This window comes from Musca autumnalis, unplaced genomic scaffold (assembly GCF_047663935.1).
Source record: "Musca autumnalis isolate F117 unplaced genomic scaffold, ASM4766393v1 scaffold_5, whole genome shotgun sequence".
In the NCBI taxonomy this organism is placed as follows: domain Eukaryota; kingdom Metazoa; phylum Arthropoda; class Insecta; order Diptera; family Muscidae; genus Musca; species Musca autumnalis.
This window is the reverse complement of record NW_027412088.1, coordinates 1958041-1979847: the sequence shown is the minus strand read 5'-3', so window position 1 is coordinate 1979847 and position 21807 is coordinate 1958041. Positions and strand designations below refer to the sequence as shown.

Sequence of the window (21807 nt, the reverse complement as noted above, 5' to 3'; positions counted from 1 at the left end):
GGGTAGAGATGCCAACAACAATTTATTTTTAAATATTCTGACATATTGCAATGGGGACAAGAACAAAATATTGGGGTTGACTCCCACGACTAACCGAAGACATGCTCCATGAATCTTATTTTAATCGTACTTTAGTGAATATCTCTATATTTGATATATTATCTATACCAAAAGTTAAACATTTTGGAAAAACCTGTAGAACCCTGATCTGATTGGTGCCATTTGACATTTCCACTGGAAAGTTTGACATGTTTTAGAATAAACGTACTCAGGACATTTTGACATACGACCACGTATTGTGTTATTTACAATGACTTAAAAAAATCACTTTTCAAAAAATTGAATCGAATAATGTTCACAAATTTTTGTCCAATGATTTTTCTCAATTTCCGATGTGGATAATCACGGCAAGAGTACATCGATCAAATTAAATCTTTGTATGTCGATAAAGGATGGTCAAAGATTTTCGTTGCCAAGAAGGTACTGAAAAACAATGTTTTGGAGGTGTCTCAATCAAGGTGGAAAAAGTGCTTCAACAATTGGTTTGAGTTGGAAATAACCTAAGAAAAAAATAAAACTATGTTTGACAGTAAATATTCACGTTTTCATTGTAAGGCCAGAACGTTATCGTGCAACCCTCGAATGAGAATTTTCAACTAACATGATCAAGGCAAATATGTAGTAATTTCTTTGCGGAATTCTCTGCTGGACAACGGTGATCTCGAGATCTATAGCAATTACACTCATTCTTGCCAAAAATATGTCCAGTAGAAAGATTTACTCATTCAGACACGTTCACAATAATGTTTACTGGGATATTCACTTGTCTGCAAAAACTGCTTCACTCACACACAGATTTTACGTGTTTTCGTCCCAACATATATATGTGTACAATATATGCTCATTTATATATGTATGTACGTGCAATTATGTATTGGTAGTTGTATTCTCTTTGTTTTTATTTTTCAGGACTCACAATGTTTACTTTTGACAATTATTCGATCAGGATGCGTAAAAACACACACACAACCTACATACTTATACACACACGCACTCACAATGTCACAATTTAAAAAAAAAAAAATCGACTTCGGATAATTTTTCTCGGGTATCGTCAGAGGATTTTGTTTTTGTTGTTTTTGAATTTGATTAAGGATTTTGACTGTTCGTTTCCGTTTTTTGTTTTGTAGTTATGTTTTGTTTTTATATTCGTTTTCGTTTCCCTCTACTTTTGGGGAGCAAATTTAAATATTCGAATAAAACTTAATAATTAATCGTATTTTTTTTTTTTTTTTGTTATTCAAAATCAGCCTTTTAAGTGCACTTATATAAAAATAAATGTTTACAACGATTACTAATGACGACGAGACACGGTAGGAGGATGAAGAGGATGTTTGCTGGGTGAAATTAAATGTGAACGACGATTGCTTTAAATTAAAGAAATTGCTTTATGTTGTTCGTTTTGTTTCGTTTCGCTTGCAGCAGGGCCACAATCGAAAGCGAGAGTGTGTTTGTCCGTTTATGCGTTCGCTCCTTCGTTCGGAGATACACTTTTTCGCGAAAAGAATTTTCCTGAATTGTCCGTCCATTGAGTTTGGACCAGAACTAAACCCGAATTAGTGTGTCTTCTTGAAGTAGCATTAGTTATTCCGTGGCTTTTTGAGAATTTGACGCTGATGCTTCGATCTATTATTAATTTGTTTCAATTAGATTGACGGGTATTTAGGTCGTTTTTCACTGTGTGTGGATTTTTGTTATATTTTTTATGTGATTTTTTGAATGCAATCTTCACTTTTCTGTACTGCACAAACACGAAAGCAGACTGGATGGATGGATGGATGGTTTTTTGAATGTAGATGTGTATCCTGCTGCAACATTACGAATTGCAGCCTCGTACAGAGACAGCGTATGCGCAGTCCTTTGGCCGAGGGGAGAGAGTAGGAATGGCATTAATTGCAAGCCACTCGTGAATGTTGCTGGTGATGTTGTTGTTGACGAGGGATGAAGTGGGATGTTCTCCGCAAACAGTGTCAAAGTAAATGCAGCAGTTAGTTGGAGTCGCATCACCATTACCGCTTTCCCTCTCTAATTTTGGTGGCAAATCTTCTCTGTTGCAGTGTGTGGCTTTTTGTTTGACATGTGATATTGCAAAAACTCAATGCACGATGCAGGAAACAGAAATTGATAGGTTTTTGCTTAAGCTTTTCCACGCTTATTTCTATCAAAATTATAATTTGTTTTATATTATTCATTTATCCACTCCTCATTGCACGCCTTTGCATTGCGTTGTTGTGTGATTATTCCTTTGTTGCTTGTGGTTTTGTTTTGATTTCGTCTTCCAGTTAGCGCAACCGTCTGACTCTATGGCAAGGATACAAACAGCCGAATGCAGCGAGCGTTCGCAAAGATTTTCACGAAGAAATCGAACGTTCTTCCAGTTTTCCGTAGTTCCAGGTTTATGTGTACAATGCACACGCACACAAATCTCACACACATCAAACTGACACACGGATGAACCCCCTCATACGCATTCATGTAGTTTTCACTTTCCTCTTAGTCCTCAATGCAGGTTACTTGGACATTGACGTCTCCGTCATGGTTGCCATAAAAATGCTGCCAAGAAAAACAACCAACACAAGGGGACGCACAACGTAATAGCCTAAACCAACTTAACGAAACCTCTGAGGCAATGCTAAAAAATCCTGTGGTCCTTCCTTTTGCTTTAATGTTAGTTAGATGAGGGTTCTTTTACTTCGATGCGGTGTGTGGTGTATCCCCCATCACAAATGCATGCCTCTCCATCTCCAAGAGTTATTGAGTGTGTGTTGTTGGTTTATTGCTTTCTTTTCACAAAAAAAGCAAAAAACAACAACAACGACACACAAAAATAGGACTTGCTACTGGAAAATAGGGTTAGTAGGCATAATGCCAAGTGCATGCACTGGAAAGCCACGAGTGACACAAATGTCTGCACGACCGTAATTTGTGTGAATTTTCCAACCCTTAATATTACAGAGAAAGAGAGAAGGTACGTTCTACGGGTTTCCTTTTGTCCTCTCTCTGTATTTTATACTGAGACAGCAGTTAACAAATGCCGTGAATATTCTGAGTGAATGATTTTTATAATAGATGTGTTTTTTTCTTGTTTCGAAAACGTTTACAGGATTTTTGTAGCTAAAATACATACAGACATTATTGGAGGGTATAAATGTATTTTATAAAGTGAATGCAGCCTATAAAAGTTTCATATAGAAAACGGATTCTAGTTATACTGTGCAAATACATAAATCTATGAAGACTAGAAAAACGCATAGTGGAAAAATGTTTATGAAACAAAGTGTATAAACATTTTATCAACAACAGGGGTATGTTGATGTTAACAAGTAAGAACGGCGTTAGGTTCGGCCGGACCGAACTTTTTATACCCCCCATCACAAACTGTATTGAAGTAAATAGGAGAAATTAGTTACCTTTCGTTTATGAACGCAGTAAGCTCTTCTTGTTATTCATTGCAGGACCAAAATATCTTTAATAATGATAATCAGTTTAATAGAGCTCATATGGGGCGTCATCGTTGTTTTTTCAAAATATGGACCAATATTTACAATTTTCCGAATAGAACTTTTGTATGCTCTGGCAACACACAATATTATATTATGCTTGGTTTACGTTCACGAAATTAACTCGATTTAAACTGTCAATTCAATTGCTTAAACGTCAACTGAAATGCCTAAAATTGGGCAATACAGGCTAGACTTAAACCTGAATATCACCGAGGGGGGGGGGGGTTGTTGCAGGGGTCCCGGGCCGATATGGTTTGGTCAAATAAAAATCTTTGAGCTACTTTAGGAAATTATTATTTTTTTACTCATAAATAATTTTTATGTTTGGAGATTTCAAATGAAAACATTTATTGTTCTAAAGCTTCAGTACTGAAATGTACTTTTTTTAAATTTTTTAAGAAATATTTTAAAGTTTTTTGTTTGAATGTTCTTTTTGGGAGAAATTTGCAGTAAAATCCAAATTACTTCTTTATGTTATGTCATTCCATTGTATTTTTTACTCCATATTTGCTATGTCATATTTGAGCTATATAGAGGTCTCGAGGCTTCATCTTCTCTTCTAGTATACGAATTGAATTGCATGAAATTAAAGGTCTTTTGGACAAAATGTGCCATATGCCAAGGGGTTTTCATGCAATTTGTCTCGAAACCCAATTAGAAATTTGTTTCACTGCTTTCACCAATATTTTGTAATCCTATTTTAGACAAATTTGTTGCTAAACAGTAGGAGAAAATAACACAGTACAACACTGGAAATGCAAACAACTTTTAATGGGCATTTTCTGAAAGTACATATTGAGACTACAAAAACCTTAATTGGGTTTTGTGTTCTTAGTTCGGGTTTAGATTTTATGGCCTCATATAAACCGACCTAAAATGAGCCTTTTTTTCCAGTGATCGGACCTTTATCTCCGAAACTAATAAGAATTTTTCTTTGCAGTCTTCAGCAATATTGTAGCCCTAAGGTATTAGAATGTATGCGTCAAACAGATGAACTAGGAAAAGCTGCATCTAGCGCATCAAACTCGTTAAAATATAGAAAAGTTTATATAATTTCTGAAATTCTGGTCAGTAACAACTAAACTGTTGGGAGTTGAAACAAGTAACCATTCTAAAATTGTTTCAAATAATGTGATCATCAATTCTTCAGAACATTCCGAAACTCTAAAATGGTTATTTCACGTTGTTCAAGGGGTATTTCATAACATACCTTTTACAAAATTTATTTCAAACAATGTTCAGACAGGCTTTTTATTCTCATGTTGGGGATTTCAATAAATTATTGAAATATTTACCAAATTGTTGTTGAAAAATTTGCTATAAACTAGGCAATAGAGGCATTTTACAACAATATAATGTTCTGAAGAGTTGTGTATTACATTCCAAAGAATATTTTCCCAAAAGGTAACATTAGGAAGATTTTAACATTTTGGGAGATACGCTGCGAAATATACACAAATTATAGAATTTTCAGATATATTATAAAATTTGAGGCAATAAATGCAGTTTTTCGAGTTCACTATTCCTGCAAATATTTTCCTCTTGCTCTTATCTACAAGTTTGCTGCAGATGTCAAAACAAAATTCGTACTGGTTTCAGAGATACAGCCCCGATTTGTTTTAAAAATTCGATCTTTAACCATGTTTAGATGAGGCCATAAAAACTGAACCCGATCTAAGGAAACAAAACCCAAATATGGTTTTTGCCTATTGGTCCTCTACTTTCATAAAATTCTGGACAGAAGTTGTTTGCACGCGATTGGCTCAAAAATGTTGCACAGTGTAATCAAGTAAAACTAATTGTTGTGCGTCAAAATGAGCTAAGATTTGCAATATGTAGCATATCTTTTTGATTTTATACCCTCAGCCTTTACGCTATCGATGTAATGTGCTTCATCGAAATAATGATTTTAAAATCCATGTATGTTTGTACGAAATTATTTTCAGACAATTTGTAGTCTATTTAGCCATGTCCATCCGTCCATCTGTCCTGCTGGCTAGATAACTCTCAAACGGATGAACCGATTCGGTACAAAATTTGGTTCTTGTAATATTTTGTTCAAACTTGGATAAACTTCGAGGATGGGCCATATCGGTTATCTCCTTTGGGTACCTTCCCACAAAATTTTAAAATTTTCCTATAAAATAGTGATCACGGTAACTCTCGAAGGGAGTAACCGATTGGACTTTGCACTACGTAACATTTCCTTTGGACATAATTCGGCATCGAATTCGTACTATATCGATCCACTCCTTCGAGTATCTCCTTCTCAAATTCCTAAGATTTTTAATACAAGTGCAGTTTAGGGACTTTTCTCGGATCGCCATGAAGATTGTTGTAGTAGGTTGTACTCGCGGCCATTTTCTCGTCGGTACAATTTTTTTTGGGGGGCAATCGCATACTTCCTGAGATAATGTCCCAAAAGTTCTAAATATGCCTGGCGACAAGAACTCAAAGGACTGATGAACACTAAAACTTATGAAATATGTATTCGATATGAGCGAAACATTTTCACAATCAAGTTCCAAAAAAATCCACGTTGGCAAACTAAAGCACCTGTTGGGCACAATTACCAAGGCGAATTTAACAAGGTGATACAAAATGCGAATTCAGGCGAATTTAAGCCGTAGTCTTCATTTGCCGTCAAAACTTTTTGCTCGAAATATTCACAAAACGTAAATGAAAATGGTAAAATATTCTTCGCGATGCGTAAATAAAGATGTTGTACACAGATATTAATTACAGAGGCTAACTATTTGTTATTTATTTTTGATTAGAAATATGTTTTGACAGCAAATGAAGATATCAGTTGGTATTATTGTATCTCCTTCTCTCTTGCACCATGACAATAACTGTAAAAAGTAGTAATTGCCATAGGTACAATCTTTGTCTATCAAATTTAAATCATGTTCTAATATGGACTATGTCGCTCTTTGGGTACCACCATAGACCAGCCAAGAATCGTTTTAAAATATTTATAGCATTTTTCATATTACGCCAACATAATTTTTGTCAGCGGTAGGTCTACACGGACTGAGATAATTACCCTAAGGCTGTAAAAACTTTAAGGCCAACAACTACGGCTCTTAAAAGGAGGCTCTGCCGTCAAATCCGATTGATACTTTTTTACTTGTTGTTTTTCTATCTATAACAAAGTTGTAGCTGAAAACAATGGCTAACTATAAAGAATTTTAAACTCCACATATGTTTATCGAGTCCCGCTACAGACTATTTGGAATCATTTTGACCGAGTCCGTCCGTCTTTCTCTCTGTCTGTCTGGTCGGCTGAAGCGCATATCACCAAGAGGGTTTATATGAGATAACATATTTGGGTACTCCCCAGCGTTGCCGACAGTTTTTGATCGGAAATCGTCAAAAAAATCGTCAAATCGTCATCAATATTTGAAAAATCGTCAAAAAATCGTCAACATGGTCCAAAACTCTGTTTGGTTACCGTTTAATGCGATTTTTCGCTGATATTTTTGTGAATGAGACTGACAACATAAGATATATAACCCATAGCAATAAATCTAACCCAATATCGCCTAAATACTGCTATAAAAACAGCTCTCAGAAGATGATAGTTTTCCTATGGTTATCGAGTTTGCAGTAATGGAGCATGGTAACGCTGGGTACACATTGTCATTTTAAATGACAGCTTAGCTCAAATATAGCTTGCTTGACACTTACATTTTGATTGTTGGACAGTCGGAAATCGATAAAAATTGTCATTTAAAACTGGCTGACAGCTTAAAGAAGGCAACGAAATTTTTCAGCTCATGTAATTTGAATATGGGGCAAAAACTATGAAATACCTGTTTTCCAGGTATGTGCCTAAATATAGCCAATCCGTCTGGAAATTGCTATAAAACATTAAAAAAGCTCAAAAATTGAGTTTGGAACATTGCTTTCCTTAAAATCTGAAACTTTGGTCAAAATGTAGTTTTCGTCCTTTATTTCAGCATCAGGCAAAAAGGGGCTCACGTGCCCTTGATGAGAATAACAACAGAACAACCACCACTCAGTCTTCGTTCAGAAGTCAATGAAGAAGGTTCTGTTGCCGGTTGTTTCAATGATTTTAAATTTTAGCAATGCATTAACGCACACGCTGTTTGTGGAGAGAGCGAGAGAGAGTCGTATGCGTGAGGCCGCAAACAATGCGTTTGTATTGGTGCCGATACCTGCTTTATTTCATGTATTTCTGGCTTACGTGAAAAATCGTCATTTTGGGTCATAAAATCGTCAAATCGTCATTTTTCAAATTTGGGCCAAAAAATCGTCAAAATGACGATAAATCAGCAAATTCGGCAACACTGGTACTCCCTCACAAAAATTCAACATAAGTGCTGTTCTAGGACCCTTTGGACATTCTGACCAAAGGTACACCTTGCGGTCTTGGGTACAGCGATATTCTACTTTTTGTGGACAAGTCGTTGGTTCCTGAAATAATAACCCAAAAGCTCCATATCCTGCGGTGGCCAACTAAAATGGCTGGCGGGAGTGATAACTATCGAAAGGAATGATTCTGAGAATAGGATCCACTTCTAAAATTGACTATGTCGGTTCCATCCTTTTTTATTTATTTTTAAGTCTATACTATAGACTCTATAGATACAAAACTATGTACTAGCTATTTATATAAAAAAACAGATTATTTTCAAGGATTGATATAAAAACTATGTGTTAAGGTTATTTCAGAAAGATCTATAAGATTATATAATTTTTTAGATTTAAAAAGGAGACGGCGGAGTGGATCTTTGTTTGCATAATTAGCTGTCAAATAATGGATATGAAAAAGCGAGAAATTACGGGTGGGTCTAAATGGGACATTTAAGCGGATTCTGTTTAATAAAACTCAGAAGTTATTTTGGCTTGAATAATTGTTGGGATAAAAGTTACATTCAGCATTGAGCGACAACTTTTTAAGGTTGGGAACTTTATTAGGTTTAATCTATATTCATATGAGGGTAAAGATTGTGATGGAATCCACGACTTCTCAGGCAAAACAAACAAAAACTGTTTTGGACAGATTCAATGTCATAAGAATGAATAGGGTATGCAAGGTTCCATATAAGAGATCCATACTCCAAACTTGAGCGAACAAAGGATATATACAATTGCTATGTGACTAAGGGATCTAAGAATTCCTTACTCCAACGCTTAGCAAATCTAAGGTTTTTATATACTTTAGTTGTGATTAAAGAGATGTGATCCTTGAAGTCCAACCTGTGGTCTAAAAGAATACCAAGGTCCTGAATGGAATATGTTTCTTCAACTTTAGAGCAATACAAAAAACAGTTTGTTTGTATATTTTTATGACGGAAAAATTACATACATATGTTTGCATTTTAGGATGTTCAATTCCAATAAGTTTATATCGCACCAGTGATCAAAAATTGTCTAAATCGCATTGAAGTACTAACTGACTTATTTCATGATTAAAAGAGTGGAAAACTTTAACGTCATTCGCGTACATTAATACTTTACAGTTCCTTATTACATTTGGCAAGTCATTGGTGAACAATGTAAATAAAAAAGGGTCAAGGTGGCTGCCCTGGGGAACCCCAGATTTCACATAAATTTTGTCCGAATGATTCAATCCAATTTAAAGGCGATGTTGAGAAGCCCATAAGATATAGCTTCAACAATCGTAGTTTGTGATTTACCTTATCGAATGCCTTACTAAAGTCAGTGTAAATGCAGTCAGTTTGATAACAATTTCTGAATCCATCATTTACAACAGTTGTTAGTTCTAGAAGATTTGTCATAGTGGATCTATTTTTCCAGAAACCATGTTGATATTTTGATAAAATCGATGAATCTCGAAATGATAAAACATTGGTTATAATTTTTCAAATAGTTTTAGAATTGCATTTAACTTAGCTATTCCTCTTTAATTTGATGCATCCATTCTGCTACCCCACTTGAATAAAGGAACAATTAAAGACTCTTTCCAAATGGAAGAAAAGTAACCAGTTTTAAAAGATGTATTGAACATGATAGAAAGTGGCAGAGCAATTTTTGTGCACAATTCTTTAAAATGCACGCAGGTATTCCGTAAGGGCCGCGTGTGGTAGAGTATTTCAAGTTTTTTTTAAATTACTTAAAACTGTAGACACGTCAACTGTAGTTAAATTTATAGGGGGAAATTCAGAAGGTACCTTCTCCGATCTTTTAAATATCTAGGCATACTAATAAACGACCAATGGGATCCCTCGAAAGGAATTAAAAGTCGTATAGAGATGGCGCGAGATGATTTTTGTAAATACAATAAACTTATGAAAAGCCATGACATAAACGTAACAACGAAAGTACGTTTTATAAAATGCTATGTTTGGTCGGTGCTGCTATATGGAACAAAAGTTTGGACGCTCAAATCCTCTGATGAAAGAAAATTGGAAGCCTTCGAAGTGTGGATTTACAGACGAGTACTGAAAACACCATGGACTGCAAAAATTTCTAATGACGAAGTACTAAGAAGGATAAATGTAAGCCGGCAATTAATAACAACAATAAAAAGGCGCAAAATAGCGTATCTTGGACACGTATTAAGGAACAACAAGTACAACATGTTACAAGCAATTTTAAAAGGAAAAATTGATGGAAGGCGTGCTAGAGGAAGAAAAGAAACATCCTGGCTCAAAAACATCATGGACTGGACAGGATATACCGATGAAACTGATCTGCTGAATGCTGCGAGACACAGAGAGCTGACAACCACTATACAATAGAATAAATATAATGCGATAAGTATTAAAAAACAATATGAATTGTACGATCACTTATATCCGGATAACGGATGAGTAAATAAAGAAGAAGAAAATTGTAGACACGTAAACTGTAGTTAAATTTATAGGGAGAAACTCAGAAGGTACCTTCTCCGCAGAAGTGCAAGACTTTTGCGTATTAACCCAAATTAATTTTAATAGCAAAACTTATGCATTCACACAACATCCGTTATTGTTAAGATATATACCCCAAAAGTTTCGATACATCTCTGTCTTTAAAGCCGACTAATACTGTTTTACTTTCCAAAAACAAACGTCAAGAATTATCATGAGATTGTTTCCAACCACTTATTATGTCAATTTATGTCAAATTTAAAACTCTTTTGGTAAGAAATGAAATTAATAAAGTACAGTCACATCGACAATCATTGGGGTAGCAGATGGAGTTTTTTCGGCTTAAGCTATTTTGTCAGGACTTATGTAGCTAAAAGTTTGCCGAGCTCTCAACTATTGGTTTCTGAGATGTTTATTTGAAAATGTTTTGATAAACCCCAAGCATGAGATTCTTTGTCTCTAAAAGTGCTGGGAGTAGGATTCGGAGTCTATGAGTCGTACTCGATGATTTCTTAGTTGAATCGTGCTGTCAGCTTGCAAATATTTTGTTCTGGTGTTTCTTGAAAAAGCCGAAAAGTTAGCATCATTCACATTAACATGAGAATAGTCGATGCTTAAAGAGTTCAGGTTTCCACTACAGAAAACATAACTTCTAAAACTGAAAAGCCAATTGATAATTCCCTTCGCCGGGATGAAATCATGATATTGGTAGCGATCAGTAAATTTTGCAAGCTGTTAGTGCGTTTTGTAAACATTACTCTCTGTAAAAAGTAATGATGAAGTTAAGCCAATGGGGGAATACTCCAGACTTAAGCAATCAAAAGTTGACAACTTTTTATTGATCGCTAACTTACCGAATAATATCGGTAATTGCCGAAAGTATAAGCATTTTAATTTTCCCGATTTTTGTGGGTAACTCAAAAAATGAGTTAGAGAATGGCACTACAGTCCATTAACGCCAGGCGACTGGTACTATTGGATCTTGCATTTACATGAACGTTATTTAGAAAATGCAAATGCGAATTATTTTTATCTCTTCGTCATAGGGTCTCGACAAACACAAATTCTTTACAAAAGCAACATGTTAATGTTTTAAATTTGTATTTGTAGAATAATACATATAATTATATTAAAGAGCTTAGTGATGTGTGAGTGACTGACATATTATCGCACAGAAAGTTAAAATTTGGACTGTGAGTTGCTGTTGGTGTGTAGGGGTGAGATAAGGCTGGGTTTTTGGAAATTCGTCTTTGAAGGGTACGAAAAGTACTCAAAGGTACTAAATATAGTACCCTTTGTATAAGGCAAACGGGAAGATCTAGAATTCTGAAATTCAGGGTGAACGGATAGCTCTGGAATCCTGAAATTATGATTATTATTGAGGAAGTTTTGAAAATTCGTACTTATGGGTACTAAATTGTACTAAATTTGGTACAATTTGGATTTGGTTGAAAGGATAGCTGGAATCCTGAAATTTGTAATTAAGATTACTGTAAAAGTGAAGGGATGAGACAGTTTTGGAAAATCGTACTTATGGTACTAAGTTTGGTACAATTGGAATTAAAATTACTGTTATTATTTTGTATTAATGTCAGTGTTGGGTTGAGATACGCGGTTGTCGAAGTACGTACCATAAGTTTATGAAAATTACTACAAAATTACAATTTGTTGTTGGTTGTAGGGACAGTGCTGGAATTGGTATGTTTTGGAATTAGGGCGATTATTGGTGTGTAACGTTGGTATATGAACGTGTTTTAAGAAAGACAACAATTTACGAAAAGTACTAAAGCGGTCTAAATGTTGTATCGGGTGTAGGAACAGAGCTGGAATTTTAACATTTGTTCTAAGAGTCACTTTTGGTATGTGGAAAGGGGTCAGCAGGAATTTTTAAAATTTTAGAAGGAGGTTTCGGAAATTCATACTTATGTTTTATATGTAAAGTATTATAATTGGATTGATATGTATGGTTCATATAAGAAGATAATTTTTTTTAATGTTATACCCAGTGTACGAAAAGTACTAAAATTTGGTATCAATTTGTTTTTTTTTTTTCTGAAAGGGTCGCTGATGGCTGAAATGGTATTGGAAATACCTACTATAAGGCTACGAAAAGTACTAAATGGTACTAAAATTGGTCTTGGGTTTATTTTTTTACGAGAATGTTTTATCTTCTGAAGACAGAAAGTCCTTAATTAAAACGCCATGGTATACGGCTTTTTTTTTTGCAAATCGAACTAAAGTGCTACGAACAGTACTTAAATAAAAATAAATATTTATTAAAAATGGTATCAGTACAACAAAATTTTCAGTGTTCGCCATTTCCATATTAAATATTGTTTATTTGTTTTCTATATCCTTTTCCGCATACGAAGTAGCGGGCACTTTGCTAGTATATATAAGCAACGATTTTAGAACTGGTTGATAGAAGTCTGACAGGGTTTGTATATACCCAGCAAACCAATCGTACCGACATCGTAACGAAATCGGAACAAAATTCGGACGATACGTCCGATATCTGATCCGAAATCGTAACGATATCTTAACGAAAGTTGTATGAAGTGGTTGACATAATTTCGGAACGAAATGTCGGAGCGACATCGGATCGATTTCGGTGCGATTTCGTAACGAAATCTGAAGAAAATTCTTAAGAAATTCGGAAAGGAAATTTCTTTCCGACATTCATTTCGAAATCGGAACGAAGTCGGTACAAAATCTGAATTATTTCCTCTCCGAAAAATCGTTTAGAAATCGATACGAAATCTGAACGACTTTGCTTCCGAAATTATTCAGACGTGTCGAACATCAGACATTTGGTTTGCTGGGTATGTACATTTTTGCTATGACTTTTTTACAATCTCGTATCCCTTTATCACATTTTGATGAGTTTTTACCTAAGATTAAATAAAATCTTAATTATAAGGTGATTCGATAAAAAAAATGTTCTATATGAGCTTTTTGACAAACTTTTGAAGTCACTATAAGCAGATACATATATAACTGAAAATGAGCTTTGGAGCCACACGATATAACCAAAATGGCATAATCTTTTTTCTCACTAAATTTATCATCATATCATTACATATACATATATAATTTTATATCATATATTCTTTTATTTCATATATCATATCAATTAAAAGTGGTTTGTGCGGGGCGTTTTTCAATATTTAAATGGAATAAAATTATTATAGTTATTATAGTAATAGAATAAACGTTATTTATGTCATAACCCTAGCATACATACATATACACAGATATTTCTACGGACAACCTAAAAAAATCGTCGGAAACCCTTGCGTGCGGAAGGAAGTCTTTGATTACAAACTCTGACATATTTCAAAAATAAGATTGCGGAAGAAAATCAAGTCTCTCTCATTTTACGGAAACGGAAAACTTCTTTTAAATATTTTCTGAAGAACAGAATATTGTTGGAATAACCTGCAAAGGTCTGGTAGAATTTCACTTTAAAATTAACAAACATTTTATTGTTAACATTTTCCAAAGTATTGTAGAGTTTATTTAATTGCAGTTTCATAACATTTCAAGAATCTTTGTGTGTTTTTCAAGAGAAATCCATAAAAGAATACTTGACTGGAACAGACCAAGCCATTAAGAACAACAAATGCAGGCAGTAAGGCAAAGCGTCTGCTTAGGAATGTTCAGTGCTGTTTATTTTTTACTTGCTTACAGTCGGGGTAGAGACAACGTGTTTATGACAGTTGTTGGTGTTGTTGTTGTGGAAAGTATCTTCTGCTTCGGGTTTGCACACTTTTACGATAAACTCGTTTGCAGCGATGTGAAAAACTGGCAACAAGAACGGCATAAACACGCATTACAATGAAAGTCCCGTAACAAAGTCCCAGTTAAGTAAAAATACAGCACAAACCTGTTGTAAGAAGAAATGCACAAAGCCACCACATGACACAGACTTGTTTGTCGTACATGGAGGCATGCAGACATTGGCACATACACAGACACATCGTTTCAGTTGTTGACACGAAATTTTTATAACGAATACGAGTTCTTCTCGTACGCAATTGCCTCAACGCTGTTTGTAAGGTTGCAAGTTGCTGACAACATGTCTAATTCTATATTGCGCAACGGTATTGCAATCTTTACTGTGTTATTGCAACAACAACAACAATAACCACACACAGCAACGTTTAATACCTACCGGTGACGTATACGAGACAGCAACATCTTCGTATATGACTTAAACTAAGTAACTCTGGTAAATGTTTTAGGCATAATTCTCTTACATACATACATAAGTTTTACTCAAATATCGATGTTATTTTTATAATAAAAATGTAGTAAGCAAATGTGTTAGGACGGGACCGACTACCCTGTATGCGCATAAGTTTTCAACGGATCTATGTCGATTTCTTTTAGGTAGGTTAGTAAATTTTCACTACAAGTGGTGGCGTAAGGTACGCCATTCGGAATCGATTATAAAAAGTAGGCCCCATATCATTGAGCTAATATACATAAGTCGGGGTTCAATCATTTATATGAGAGAAATCTCCAGTGTCCCTTCGGGGATCTTTGTGTGGACAAACTTAAACAATTTGTAACATTTCTGTTAATAAATTGACAATTAGGATGTCAATAATATTAATTAAACAAATACAAAATAGGCCAATATGGAGAAGAATATCGTGTTTATTTAAATTGAAATTTCCATAATTTATATGGCCTAAACATTACACAAAAAATATTGTTATTCCAGAAAACAAGTTGCTGACATGTTTGATATTTGCTATACATTTTTGTCGGTAGCCAAAAATGGGCGTTATAGAATCCCCTACTGGTGTCACAATGGTGATATCTGGCGAGCTGTGGCAATCACGTCTTATCCTCATAAGAGCGTCTTTATATACCCTGCAAAACGTGGAGCTATCAGTTTGCTTGGCCAGCGCTGTACCTCTCTGGTTATTACCTAAGTCGGAAAGCCAAAACTCATAATGGGCATTGCCTTCTAAAAGCGAACAAATTTCGGGCATCTAAAGAAGGGCACAGCTATTAATCGGCCGTATATAAATCAAAATTCGTTTATTATTGAATTTGATCATAAAAGTAAAATAAATGTCTCTGCAAAATTTCAAAGTTCTACGTTTAAAAATAACAATCCTATTCAAGAAATGTTGTTGTAATGATGGATCCCAAAATCAAGCATTTCCGCGGTTTTTGTTTGATTGCTTACCCCCCTCGTACATGATTGATAAAACCCCAAATACTCGCCTTTTTAAAATTGATATTCTATAAAACAGTTTTACATTTTATAACGTTTTCTGCTTCTCCTGTAAAGTTAAATCTTTGGGCATTTATGGTGACGCTATATTAAACATTATCTTCCTTACCTCTTATCGTACTGGGCATTATAACGGCTAGGTGGTAAACTTTGTTGATGGCGCTGGTGTGCTGTTGTTGTTGCACTGCATTTGTAGTAGGTATTTTAAAATCAATTTAATCATTAACTTATTTAACGGTTTGTCTCCATTTGTATATTTTCTTACAAGTACATATGTATGTACATATGTATGAATGTATGTTTCGGTCTACTGTGTAGAAATTACATTTAACATCTTTTCTAGTACCAACATATCGCTCTTTGTTTTAAGCCACAAAAAAGAAACCAATGCCACAAATTACAAATTTTGTGGCAATAACACCAAACATGATAAACATGATGATAATGTTACTGCCACCACAAACAGACATGATCTAGTTTCGGCGCGATGATAATAGAGAACACCATCGCCGCCGTCACTGACGTCATTTGGCAAAAAAAAACACACACACACAATATTCGGCAACGGCCTTATTTCTGTTGTCAACTAAAACAAAATGTTGCAGCAATAGGTACCTATAAGGAGATCTTCTTCATGTTAGAGTTATTGTCGTTTGTTTATGTTCGCGATTTCTGTTCTTCTTAGTTTTTCGTTCGTTTGAGAATTATGTTAACAAAAATAAAATGACTTTAACGGTTTGACTAACGGTTATGAACTGAGACGAACTTTCTTTTCACTGATCTCACAGATGTGTAGCCAGACCAAAAAAGCCTTGTTCCAATGCAAAAATAAAAAAGAACAACAACGGACAAACAAACTTTACCTCATCCAAATGCAATGTATTTTCGTTTAACCTTTTTGTTTTGTTGGACGAACCAAACAATTGACTTTCAGAGAGTTAAGTCCCAGTAAGAGCAGCTGTTGATGGCCGGAGCACAGACTTCTGCCCAGTCAGACAAACAAGGTAACGAAGAAACAATTAGCTAGCGGTGTGCACTTTTCTTTCATGGAATAACAAATCCATCACTGGAGCATCTCCATCAGCTACATTCAATATTCGGTGTGCAAGCAACATGTTTACATGTATAGCCTGTTTTCAATCCTTTATTTGCTAAATAGGATTACTGATGATCTTTCGAATGTACACATTAGCTGTTCAAGCCAAAGAATTTAAATTTGCTCTTTATTAAAATTTAGTTATATTACAGTCTACTGCTATTACCACATCCAATTCATTCTAGTTCCTGGCTCCACACTAAGTTCTAAAACTTAATACCAACTTAGTGGAGATAATATACTGGCTGGGATTTAAAGTTTTCGACTACTCTTACTCTCCAGTGTGCAATATCATTTGTTGTAATAACCACACTTCACATCAATTAGATGCGTATAGAAAAACAAGTGAGCAAAGGCTATAGTCGGGACGGGACCGACCATGTGATACCCTACACCACTACCCCTGTGCATAAGCTTTTCACTGGTAAACATTTCTTTTAGGGAATATAAACCGACTACCACCAAAAATAATATGCCTCTTTGTCTCTGGGACCCCCATAAGCAACCAAAATTTCGTGACCATCCGATCAAAATTACGAACTGTAGCTTGATTGCAAAAAAATGGAAGAATTGGCTGCATTACCGACTATTGTGGTATCTCCCTTGTTTGACCACCTTCGCCAACCTGCTTTACACCAATGTAAAGGTAATATTTTCTTCTTCCATTGACAGGCTTTGTCGTTGGAATACCCCTACTAGAAGCCAATATATTCACAAAGAATAAAACTTTGAATTTGTCTCCAAATGAGTTTTTCCCCATTCCGACCCCTAAATATTATCCGGCTATCACCAAAATCAATAGGCTTCTTCCTATGTGGGACCCGCATCAACTCCCAAAAAATTCGTCACGATCCGATTAAAATTGCGACCTGTAGCGTGATTACAAACAAATCGGAAAATGGGATGCATTACCGACTATTGCGATATCTCTGTTGTTTGAGCAGCTACGACAACCTACTTTACATCGTTGTAAAGGTGATATTTTCTACTTTCGTTGCCAGGTTTTACTTTTGATATACCTCTTAAAGAAACAGAGATATTGACTTTGAAACAAAACGTAGACCTTTTCTCCAAATAAGTTTTTGCCATTCCGACCCTTGAATATTATCCGACCATCATTAAAATCAGTAGGCTTCTTCCTCTGTGGGACCCCCATTAACCCCTAAACTTTCTACTTTCCTTGCCAGGTTTTACTTTTGATATACCTCTTAAAGAAACAGAGATATTGGCTTTGAAATAAAACGTAGACCTTTTCTCCAAATAAGTTTTTGCCCATTCCGACCCTTGAATATTATCCGACCATCATTAAAATCAGTAGGCTTCTTCCTCGGTGGGACTCCCATTAACCCCTAAACTTTCGTGACGATCCGATCAAAATTGCGACCTGTGGCGTGATTACAAAAAAATCGGAAATGGGATGCATTATCGACTATTGCCATCTTTCTGCTATTTAATCACCTATGACAACCTAATTTACATCGTTGTAAAGGTGATGTTTTCTACTTTCCTTGCCAGGTTTTGCTTTTGATATACCTCTTAAAGAAACAGAGATATTGGCTTTGAAATAAAACGTTGACCTTTCTCCAAATAAGTATTTGCCCATTCCGACCCCTGAATATTATCCGACCGTCATCAAAATCAATAGGCTTCTTTCTTTTTGGGACCCCCATTAACCCCCAAAATTTCGTGACCATCCGATCAAAATTGCGACCTGTAGGGTGATTACAAAAAAATCGGAAAATGGGATGCATTATCGGCTATTGCCATATCTTTATTATTTGACCACCTACGACAACCTACTTTACATCGTTGTAAAAGTGATATTTTCTACTTTCCTTCCCAGGTTTTGCTTTTGATATACCTCTTAAAGAAACAGAGATATTGGCTTTGAAATAAAATGTTGACTTTTCTCCAAATAAGTGTTTGCCCATTCCGACCCCTAAATATTATCCGACCATCACCAACATCAATATGCTTCTTCATCTGTGAGACCCCCATTAACCCCTAAACTTTCGTGACGATCCGATCAATATTGCGACCTGTAGCGTGATTTCCAAAAAAAAAAGAAAAATGGGATGTATTACCGACTATTGCGATATCTCCGTTATTTGGTTACCTACGCCGACCTAGTTTGCATCATTGTAAAGACGGGATCTTCTACTTTCATAGTCAGGCTTTGATTTTGGAAAATTTTCAACCAAATCTGTGATATTTGTCAATATAATTAAAATCGCAAACATGAAAATTGGGGTTTTATTTGCTACTATTGCGATATCTTCGTTGTTTGATCACCTACGAGCACGTACTTTACATCATTAGAAAGGTGATATTTTCTGCTTTCATTGTCAGGTTTGGCTTTTGGTATACCCCATATAGAAGCTGAGATATTGCCTTTGGAAAATAACGTTATCTTTTTATCCACCTAAGTTTTTTGCCCTTTCCGACCCCTAAATATTATCCGACCATCACCAAAATCAATAGGCTTCTTCCCCTCCGGGACCCCCATCAACATCCAAAATTTCGTGACGATCCGATCAACATTGCGGCCTGTAGCGTGATTACAAGGTTTAGATGGACAGACGGACAGACGGACGGACGGACGGACTGACGGACGGACACACATAGCCAGATCGACTCAGCTCGTCGAGACATTCATTTTGATATATATAAGTATGGGTCTACGACCATTATTTCGATGCGTTACAAACTTTTTGGCCAAAACCAACTTATAATACCCTCCCCACATAGTGGTGTAGGGTATAATGAATGTCTCGACGAGCTGAGTCGATCTGGCTATGTGTGTCCGTCCGTCAGTCCGTCCGTCCGTCCGTCTGTCCGTCTGTCCATCTAAACCTTGTAATCACGCTACAGGCCGCAATGTTGATCGGATCGTCACGAAATTTTGGATGTTGATGGGGGTCCCGGAGGGGAAGAAGCCTATTGATTTTGGTGATGGTCGGATAATATTTAGGGGTCGGAAAGGGCAAAAAACTTAGGTGGATAAAAAGATAACGTTATTTTCCAAAGGCAATATCTCAGCTTCTATATGGGGTATACCAAAAGCCAAACCTGACAATGAAAGCAGAAAATATCACCTTTCTAATGATGTAAAGTACGTGCTCGTAGGTGATCAAACAACGAAGATATCGCAATAGTAGCAAATAAAACCCCAATTTTCATGTTTGCGATTTTAATTATATTGACAAATATCACAGATTTGGTTGAAAATTTTCCAAAATCAAAGCCTGACTATGAAAGTAGAAGATCCCGTCTTTACAATGATGCAAACTAGGTCGGCGTAGGTAACCAAATAACGGAGATATCGCAATAGTCGGTAATACATCCCATTTTTCTTTTTTTTTTGGAAATCACGCTACAGGTCGCAATATTGATCGGATCGTCACGAAAGTTTAGGGGTTAATGGGGGTCTCACAGATGAAGAAGCATATTGATGTTGGTGATGGTCGGATAATATTTAGGGGTCGGAATGGGCAAACACTTATTTGGAGAAAAGTCAACATTTTATTTCAAAGCCAATATCTCTGTTTCTTTAAGAGGTATATCAAAAGCAAAACCTGGGAAGGAAAGTAGAAAATATCACTTTTACAACGATGTAAAGTAGGTTGTCGTAGGTGGTCAAATAATAAAGATATGGCAATAGCCGATAATGCATCCCATTTTCCGATTTTTTTGTAATCACCCTACAGGTCGCAATTTTGATCGGATTGTCACGAAATTTTGGGGGTTAATGGGGGTCCCAAAAAGAAAGAAGCCTATTGATTTTGATGACGGTCGGATAATATTCAGGGGTCGGAATGGGCAAATACTTATTTGGAGAAAGGTCAACGTTTTATTTCAAAGCCAATATCTCTGTTTCTTTAAGAGGTATATCAAAAGCAAAACCTGGCAAGGAAAGTAGAAAACATCACCTTTACAACGATGTAAATTAGGTTGTCATAGGTGATTAAATAGCAGAAAGATGGCAATAGTCGATAATGCATCCCATTTCCGATTTTTTTGTAATCACGCCACAGGTCGCAATTTTGATCGGATCGTCACGAAAGTTTAGGGGTTAATGGGAGTCCCACCGAGGAAGAAGCCTACTGATTTTAATGATGGTCGGATAATATTCAAGGGTCGGAATGGGCAAAAACTTATTTGGAGAAAAGGTCTACGTTTTATTTCAAAGCCAATATCTCTGTTTCTTTAAGAGGTATATCAAAAGTAAAACCTGGCAAGGAAAGTAGAAAGTTTAGGGGTTAATGGGGGTCCCACAGAGGAAGAAGCCTACTGATTTTAATGATGGTCGGATAATATTCAAGGGTCGGAATGGCAAAAACTTATTTGGAGAAAAGGTCTACGTTTTGTTTCAAAGTCAATATCTCTGTTTCTTTAAGAGGTATATCAAAAGTAAAACCTGGCAACGAAAGTAGAAAATATCACCTTTACAACGATGTAAAGTAGGTTGTCGTAGCTGCTCAAACAACAGAGATATCGCAATAGTCGGTAATGCATCCCATTTTCCGATTTGTTTGTAATCACGCTACAGGTCGCAATTTTAATCGGATCGTGACGAATTTTTTGGGAGTTGATGCGGGTCCCACATAGGAAGAAGCCTATTGATTTTGGTGATAGCCGGATAATATTTAGGGGTCGGAATGGGGAAAAACTCATTTGGAGACAAATTCAAAGTTTTATTCTTTGTGAATATATTGGCTTCTAGTAGGGGTATTCCAACGACAAAGCCTGTCAATGGAAGAAGAAAATATTACCTTTACATTGGTGTAAAGCAGGTTGGCGAAGGTGGTCAAACAAGGGAGATACCACAATAGTCGGTAATGCAGCCAATTCTTCCATTTTTTTGCAATCAAGCTACAGTTCGTAATTTTGATCGGATGGTCACGAAATTTTGGTTGCTTATGGGGGTCCCAGAGACAAAGAGGCATATTATTTTTGGTGGTAGTCGGTTTATATTCCCTAAAAGAAATGTTTACCAGTGAAAAGCTTATGCACAGGGGTAGTGGTGTAGGGTATCACATGGTCGGTCCCGTCCCG

General features: G+C 35.9%; 1 protein-coding gene across 4 annotated transcripts in view; it reads right to left on the bottom strand.

The window, feature by feature from the left end:
• Positions 1–2424, bottom strand: part of Hr3 (nuclear hormone receptor 3 ROR-beta) — a 96904-nt gene extending 94480 nt beyond the window's left edge. For 2 of the 4 annotated variants that reach the window (XM_073988899.1, XM_073988902.1), the window contains exon 1: positions 977–2424. The gene's annotated coding sequence lies outside the window, so the exon portion shown is untranslated. Of the gene's footprint in view, positions 1–849 lie in introns of all 4 variants that reach the window. The other 2 variants (XM_073988900.1, XM_073988901.1) reach the window with 2 other exon arrangements.
• Positions 2425–21807: the final 19383 nt, after the last annotated feature.